Raw genomic sequence first — 9,245 nt, 5'->3', positions numbered from 1 at the left:
TTTCAAGTTCCAGTTCTACCAATTTCCAGTTGTAAAAACTTACTAAGATTCTGTTCCCTCATCTGATGACTGAATATAAAATCCTCACAGAGTTACAGAAAATATCTAAAGCATATAGCATATTTCTGCAAAAATGACAGGTTATCAACATTGTTTTTCCTCCTCAACTTCCCCTAAAACAGAACAGAGACCCAGCAGCACTACTAGATGTTAAGTACTTGGAAATATACTAATTACTACAATTCACTATTGAATTTGTTTTTATGCTTTACAATTAACCCCAAAAAAGAGAGCCCTTCAGTTGTGATATTTTTATTTTCTGAATATCCACAAATACTATGAGAAGGGGATTTTAAGAATACCACATATGAGGAACCATGGTTAACACTATGGACATTAACTTCAATTAATAGCCTTTCAGAAAGACATGGACACGTTTCACAGGAAAAGTTTTTGGACTTGCCTCCTCACCCAGCCTCACCACCCCAGCCACACCCAACTGCACCAGAACAAAGCATAAAACTTGATTTGGATTGCCTGACCCAGCAAATAGAATAAATACAAATTCCTTACCACAGTCTACAAGGTCCTACAACTTATGTCCTGATGTATTCGTGTGGGACTCCCTTCTTGCTCACTGGTCTCCAGACTCTAGGTGCACCACCTGGACAGGTTTTGTTTACTTGCAATAGTCTTCCAGCAAACTCTGTTTTGGTGCCCCCTCCCACATTCTTTTACTGAGCCGGTAACTCATCTCCCAGTTGTTGGGAGAATTGGCTGCTAATAGCCCTCAGCTGCATCCTTCTCCAAACTGTCCTCAGCTGATGGTAGTTCTTTCCCTTGAAAGCACTACTCGCACTCCCACTCCCAGAGTGGCTCATACAATGACTAACAAGGACCTCCTAAAGAGGGATTCCCTTGCATCAAGGGAGGCCAACTCTGTCATTCAGATTACATTCCAGAGCCCTATCCCTATTGTTTAGGCCAAATCCAGAGTTTACTTGAGACCACGTGTTTGCTCACCTCACGTTTGTTTTTTTTCCCCCAAATCTGCTTCCTTCCCTTACTGCTTTTGCCTAAAGTCTAAAGAGCATTCCTCCAGCAATTACTGTGGCATCTAAATCCTCTCAAGCTCTCATCTGGGAAGCCCTACTTCAGACTTCTTTCTAATCTATAGAATGCTTCATATTTCTCCCCTTCTAGGTTCCAGAGTAATTATTATCTTCAGAGAAAGTGCTTTTCTATAGGAAATATGTTCTCCCTCCATCCTCCCTTCCTTCTATTCAGTGCTCACCTGTTTTAGTCATTGAACGTAGTGCTTTTTAGAATCTGAATGTTTAAGCAATATAAGCAAAAATAAGTATATTTTTCTAAATGTCTACCTGAGGATAGAAAGTAAATTCTTTCAGATCAAGGATCATGTCTCTATTACCAATTTTTGTACTTCTGGTATCTATCCAAATGTTGGCATATGGTAGATGATCAATTAATATGTGTTTTATGGATGGTTATTGTTCAGAATCTTGCTTTCTTATGATACAAATGTTTATAGAGATAGAGCTTGGAGGTAATAATTATGCCCCCAAATAATGTCTCTCTCAAGTGTCAGTTGTATTAAGCCAGAACAGGATTATAGCCAATTAGCAATTGATTTTTTTCTAACATGCAGTGGTGGAATGTATATCTTTCATGCTTGGATATGGTGAGGGCTTCATTTGTCAGATGTCAGAGACACTGTCACTCTGTTGTGAGCTTTTGAAGATCTGATTTGTATTCCTGGTCAGATACATAGGAGTTAATCCCCTCTAGCCTAGCCATGGGCTTCAGCATTGTGTATATTTAAATCAATATTTAAATATATCTATTATATATGCACCTCATATATACATTCATTGGAAGACAAAAGATAGTATGTCTTTTTAATTTACTTATATTATGTTTTAACATATATTTATTGTTTTGTCTTTGTATCTAAATATTTTATGATGTACTTTTTTCCACTATATATAAGTTGATACTTTAATTGTATAGTCTACAGTAAATACCTGCCCACTGTAAATCTAGTTAAGTGCTTCAGAATATTTTCTTAGTGATCTTTCCTAGTTGTTGGGATTTTTTGTCAGAGAAAAAAAGAATTTCATTATTCACTTAGAAAGCAGCTTTTTACAATGTGAGACTGCTTAACACTAGATGGCAGGATGAGACTGCAGATACCTCACTCCTCAAAGCTAAGTGTAAAATATCTGCTGGTTTCTCAAAGGTATTGAGAATTTTTAGGCAAATACGTTGTAGTACTCTTTAATATATGTACTGTATATAATTCCACTTCCTTTATGTTTAAAAACTTTCACTGTATACAACAGAGTGATGTTAAACATGAGTAAATTATTGAAGAGAAACATATAAATTACTAGTAACTTTACAAGTTATATACGTATGACAATAGCTGAATAAAAAAGTCTGTAGTGGGAGAACATTCATACTATTTGGCATCTTTAGAACTTAAGACATGGTCATTTAATCTTATGCTACTTATGTCAACACACATAAGCTTAAAATTAAATAGTTTATTTTTGTAATCAAGATTGACATTCTGCAAATAAGCAGTTCAGCAAAAATTCACAATAAATACATATCTAGGGACGAAAAGGGCATCTTTTTCAATGCCAACTAAAACTATCCTAGAAATAGGAAGAACTATTTTAAACTCTTCTGGGAAAGGAGACTCAAGTTTGCAAAGGAATTCCTCTCAATATTTATGCTACCACTTGTCAGTGCACTATGTGTAAGTATGGCTAAGGTGATCATATATATACTTTTACATTCAAATCATGACAGTTTTGAGTGTGGAAATATGAACTGGGGCTAACCTAGCAAACTGAGGCATAATGTCACCATAATTAATGGTGTTAATTCTTGGAAAGGTCATTTTGTACCCTCATTTAAGTGAGAATTTATAATTTTGTTATATTGAAATGTTCATTTTGAATTAGTCTATGTCTTGGCTCATTTGCCAGTGTCAGCTCTTTATTCTAGCAAGGATTCTTCCTTTTGGAAGAGGAGAGGCTCAAACAATCATGAATATCTATAAAAAATATTGATTTTCTTGAGAGATCCAAATCCAAGAATACTTAATAAGAATAATGAATAAGAATAATGAAAAGAATAGGCAGACTTTTAGCCAATTGTTTTTGATTTGTTATTTGACTCTCTTGGGGAAACACATTATAAAATACTAGAAGAAATACTATCTATAGATTAACAAAATAGTTTTATTTATGTGTATATGGATGTAATGTTACTCATTTAAAATTCAGAGTTTTCTGCTCTTGTTCAAATTTGTAGTCATGGGAGATATTTTAACAATAACATTATAATGTCTTTGAAGATGATAAGTTATGTGTACAATTAGGACTAAAAATCAGCTGTTTGGTTTAATAGTAAAAAACAGCATATTCACTCTTAATGGCCTAGTCATTGGATCTCGTTCCTTTTACTAAATGCAATTCATTTAGCAATGAAATAACTTTAAATCTGCTAAGCAATTGCAAGGTAAAATAATAAAAGGTCAGGTCAACTTATTTCCTTAGTAGAATTTTTTGATGTAAAGATTATAAAAATTATGTGTTTCTTCTCAAATTGTTGGTACATTTTTAATAAAGCATGGTATGCATAATTTTGTTGACTGCATAAATTATCTCCGAGTATAAGTGATGGCTTGCAGACAATTGTGAACATAGGAATTATTAACTTACAACATAATACCTGAAACCTATTAAGTCACAACACAATCATGGAAATCATTTTTAAAGATCTTTCTTGCATTCTCACTAGAGGTAGTCTGTCCATAATAGGTTTTATGTAAAAGTTTTTGTTTTGTCCTGTTTATTTTTATGGCAGAACTATGCTCCAAGGCTGTAGCTACACAAATTCAAAATAAGTGGTCAGTTAAGCCGGTAGAGAACTAAATTTGTCAAACCACATTTTTTTATTCATTTGGCTACCTTAGTAAAAGAATATAAACAGTATTCCAGAGATTTTGAGTTAGCTTCCCCTGGTATGAGTCAAAGTGCATTTCACATGGTAATTGGTATTCATTACTGTGGGACCATGGCACTTGGGAGCCTTACGTGGGACCACAAATGTAGGCACAAGCCTGCATGTAAGACTCTGAAATAGACAACTATGACTATCATTATATATGTCATTCTTCAATTATACATTATTCCCCAGTTCTATTGAAACCACTATTGACAGTATCTGCATGGTTATATCTAGACTCTGTGTTTGTAGCGTTAGTCGCTAACTACAGAGAATTTGGTGCTTGAATCTCTATGTGCTAGTCCATTCGTGATTTAAACAACTAGAGAGTAGGACACATCCCATTTTTATCTTAGCTCCTCAACATAACTGGTACAGCATTCTAGTTCAAAAAACAAGCTTGCTCACTATTAAATGCTTGCAAGTGTCCTCAATCTGTTATGGGAAAAGATTATATATATATATATATATATATATTTATATATATATATATATGAAATACATAAGATGGAATTAATGTGTTGATTAATACCATATTGCCTAAGAATCGCTACATTCATTACTGAAATATTTTCATTTTGTTCTGCTGCATTTTCTTAAATATTTTTCATCATATTTCAGTGTGTACTTGAGAGTTGGCATTACCTATATTTTGTCTTGTGCCTCCATGCCTCCATGGAAGTCCTCAATGCCATTTATTTCATTTGGAGTTTAGAAAATGACAACTCTTAGGTGGGGTGCAATTTGCCTATTACCTCTAAATAAGTCTTGTAGATAATACTGATAAAAATTATCCTAGAGTCTTCATGGACTATAACCATGGCCTGACCAATCATTTAAATATAAATATTATAACTTCTATTAGCCTTCCCATTTAGTATAGCACTTGATGTTGAGGAGAAAGAGCATTGGTATAAGAGTCTTAAGACATAAGTTCAAAGCATAGGTTTTTTTTTTATGCACTAGACTTTACTAGTGTTGGACAAATGAAACAAACGAATCTTTGAAAACAGTATTAATGCTTTTGCACACTTATTGGGAAAAGTTTTAGTTTTTCATAACTTAAGTTCAAAAGTTATATTAATCTCTTTCCAGGGGTCAGATATTATATAAAGCATGGAAGATGAGAAGACATAGACAAGGATCGTTCAGATACTAAAATCTATTTTTTTATTCTCTTCTGAATTTTAAGATGAGAACACCAAGACCTAAAAAGTTTTGTCAGGGTCACACTAGAGAGCGTCAGAACCAGGACTGGAATTTCATGTGTCTGGGTCCAATCCCAGTGTTTTCTACTTCTTTTTTAGTGGTTTTCCTAAGCAATGTGCTGCCTCGATAGCAAAATTCAGTAAAGCTTTCATCTGGAAATATCTACAGCAGTATTTTGATTAAACAACTCTTCTTAGTGGAGCCAGTCATAATCTGCAACATTGACTTCTCCTTTCACAGGCTGAAGGAAATAGCTCAAAATGAAGTACATCTCAGCAGCCTCCTGAAGCAAAGCTAACCAAACTGTAACTGGAAACACAATATTCTATAACCTGGCAATTTAACTCTCTGGTTATTTCTCTTTCTCAATAACCAAATGGGTATAACTCAGTTTCTTGCAGGTCTTTTAAATATAAACCAACAGGGATTAGTATGTAACCTATTTTTATATGTATTTTTTTTTCACCTTGATCCTATTGATCTTAAAATCAAAGATTGTGGAATAAGTTTCTTCCATGGATCCAGGTAATAAAAATGTCAACAGGAGCATACTGCTTCGGAAACATGGTATCCCTTTAATTAATGTTGCCTTGTCCTCCTTTATTAGTCAATAGAAAGTATGAGCATCTCATTTTGTTCCTGTATTGAAGGAATTTACCAAGTTTTCAGTGCCTCTGATCTCAAATTTACCAAGAATTGAATAATTATTGTAGTGTCTTATCTATTTATAATTGTTATATAATTTGTTGACTCAAAGTCTTAGAGATATAAATGATTTTAGATATTATTTGATTCATCTATTTTACAGATGAGGAAATCTATGCCCAGTGTTGTTTATATTTCAGTGATTATGATTATTGTCATATCTCACACATTTACCATATTATCAAAAGACAAGTGCATTTCAAATTTAAAATTTTCTTCCCTGATAATATCCAATGATTTATTAAACACATTTGGAATAAAATTATGTTTTGATAGAAAAATTCTAAAAAATTAAAGCATGTTACATATTTTACATAACCATTATGTTTATAAATTATCTGTACTTTTGTTATGGCTATTTTGAGGGATAAATGTAATATATTATTATTTTATTTTATAGATGATAACATAATCAAGTTAAATATTTTAAAATAAGTGCAATGATTTTAAATTTATATGTTCTCAAAAGTTTATTCCCTAAAACATATACTTACATATAATGAAAAACCATTCTATGTATATGTGTATATACACACACACAACATGTATACACACAATGGTTTTGTTCATGACACACACGCACATAGTTATGTTATGGGCAAAGAAAAAAAAGGTTTAAAAACCTACAGAATAAAGTTTCATCATTTAATTGTGAAAACCTGATCAGTTAATAACTGATTATTAGATCTCAATAAAAGTTGGATCACAGAGTTAATTATGATGGGTGTAGGTATTATTTTTGTGTTCCTTTTTGAAGAAGACATGTTAGATAAAACAGTTCCCCAAAGCTTTGTAAAGTATACACACACACACACACACACACACACACACACACACACACACTTCCCTAACTCCTTTAATTTTGGAACAGAATATTATATTCAGATTTCCTTCAAATCACAGGCTGCTCTGTGTGGCAAGTTCTAACAGAACTCAGTCAAGGTGAAATGCAGCCAGCTTTGGCTGCTAACAATGTATTCATACAGCATATGATCTCTGTCTGTTCAGGCTGCTTCTTGCTCTTGTCTCAGAATAAGAAAGGAGTGCTGCTTTCCTGGGGTATGCTATTTGAGAAAGAAAGTAACCTAACACTAACTGCAGGCGGGGTCAGAGTGATGTAACAGGAAGCTCTGATGTTTCCCTTCTGCTGCTGAGCACATACAATGTGACAACACTTCCAATCCACTCAGAACAACCCTCCCTCTCCAGCAGAGAGTATCACCTCCTGATTTAGGATCATCAGGCTCTGTTCACTGGACCTGACCCTGCCTGCAGGATTACATTGCAAAGCTTTCACTCTTCCCCACCTTGCCTGGGGGTAAATCTCTTCTGCGGAATCTCAGAAAATCAAATTCCATCCTAAGAATATTTCACCAAGAATTTCCTCAGAAGCTGTGCTGGGTAAGTACACTATTCAGAATAAATATATGTATTCTGAATAGTATTCTCATTTAGTTTGGCAATGTTCCTACTGTGAATTTAGTGACATTGAAATAATATTGAAACATATTCTCATTTATTTCACATTTTAAAGAAACTACAGTGTATTACTCCCAAATGTATACAAAATCCATTACTACTAGATGTTATTGCACAGTGATATTCTAGAAGATAAATTTAGCAAGTAATAAAAATCTAAATGGATTAAAAAGCATACTTCTAAACAAATACTTAATCAGGGAACAATGCCTTTTAAAATTAGCTCTACTATTAGCTAAGCTTAAATTTTGACAGCTGGAAAACATTTTCCCCCCAGGAAGGGTCTTTAAACTTTTCATACAGTTAGTACTCTGAGAAGGGGGGGGGGGGGAAGAATAACTACTTATGGGGTCTTGGAATCTCTGCAAAATTGAACAAAATGGAGAATTAAAAAGAAAAGTAATCACTTTGGAATTATTATTATATGTGTCTTCTATTTGCCTTTTATTTGCACATATATCTCTAGTTATTGAACTAATAGAATTTTCACTGTTCATTGTGGCCAGATGTGCTTAGTCTCTCTCTTACTAACCCTGAATTGTTTCCGCTGTATCTGATCAGGGGGTGGGCTACAAAAGAAAAAAAATCCCAGCTAGGATTAAGAAAATGTTATTTCCACATTAAGTATAATTTTACAACTCTTTAGCTAACAATGCATTGCTTCAATTTCTCTGGTATCTCTCTGCAAGCTTTTGGGGGGACGGCATGAAATAGAGATAACTGTGAATAAAGAAAAGTGACAAAGTTTTTCCAAATAAGTATAGCAGATTATTAAATAGAGAATTTAAAGTGTGTATTTTTTAAAAAAGAATTTCCAGAAAAAAACTTACAGTAATGTTGAGATGAAACATCTGTTAATGCTTCTTTCACCAGTACAGACTGTCCAGGACTATTAAGAAACTATTGTCTACTTAAGTGTTGGTATAGAGATGTCACAAATTTGTTACTAAGAAAAATTAGATGTCAGATTTGGGTTCAAATTATATTGATTGATATAATTTACTTATATAAAAATTAAGTGTCAGATTTGGGTTCAAATTATATTGATTGACATAATTTATCTGTGTCTATATTCTTTCTTACCTATGTAATTATACTGTGCAGAATGTCCTTCAGTGGAGAAATCCTGTACTTAATCACCCATAATCTGGCACATTAACAGTGTACAACAAACTTATTCTGAGTAACTCCCTCATAATTTTCTACTCAATTTTTCCACAAATTTCTCCAAATAATGGAAACTTCAATTAAGCCTTTTATTTTGTGATTCTTAAAAATATTGTGGCTGATTCCCTATTGCCTTTCAACCATTAATTGTTTTGAATGCCCTGACACATGCGTAGAATTAGAAAAAGTGTTTTTAGAATGTGACTTTGTAAATAGCCATTAAGTAATTAGGGAAGGAAATGAAAAGAACACATTAAATGCCTAACCCAATGCCATGGGTTAGTAATAAAAATTAAAATAGCATTATTTTTAATTTATATTATTTTCTTAGAAGGAGATATTATATTAATATAATATTTTTAATAAGGCACTCCCCACACATATCTAATTTTTATTTAATTGCTAACCAAAAACCCATAATTTTCTTCCATAACAATTAAATTTTTGTTAACTGTACTAATAGTGTGGTTTATAATTTTTATTTTCAGAAAATACTGTTGAGAAACACTAGGTAACGAATTTTGAAGGTCATTAGGCAAAGACTTATTATTTGAGAAAATAATTGAACATTTGAAATAAGAACTCATATTATTATATTCTAAAGTGTGTTTTCTTTAATGATAAGAGAGTATCAGAGGATCAAT

General features: G+C 33.0%; 1 protein-coding gene across 2 annotated transcripts in view; it reads left to right on the top strand.

Moving 5' to 3' along the window:
• The first annotated feature begins 7,105 nt into the window (after nucleotides 1-7,105).
• Nucleotides 7,106-9,245, top strand: part of CALCRL (calcitonin receptor like receptor) — a 103,584-nt gene continuing 101,444 nt past the window's right edge. For both annotated transcript variants that reach the window (XM_040475601.1, XM_040475600.1), the window contains exon 1: nucleotides 7,106-7,356. The gene's annotated coding sequence lies outside the window, so the exon portion shown is untranslated. The remainder of the gene's footprint in view (nucleotides 7,357-9,245) is intronic.

Source organism: Herpailurus yagouaroundi, unplaced genomic scaffold (genome assembly GCF_014898765.1).
Source record: "Herpailurus yagouaroundi ecotype Mexico unplaced genomic scaffold, PumYag 140, whole genome shotgun sequence".
In the NCBI taxonomy this organism is placed as follows: domain Eukaryota; kingdom Metazoa; phylum Chordata; class Mammalia; order Carnivora; family Felidae; genus Herpailurus; species Herpailurus yagouaroundi.
The sequence above is the reverse complement of the archived record's forward strand: the minus strand, read 5'-3'. Positions and strand labels throughout refer to the sequence as shown.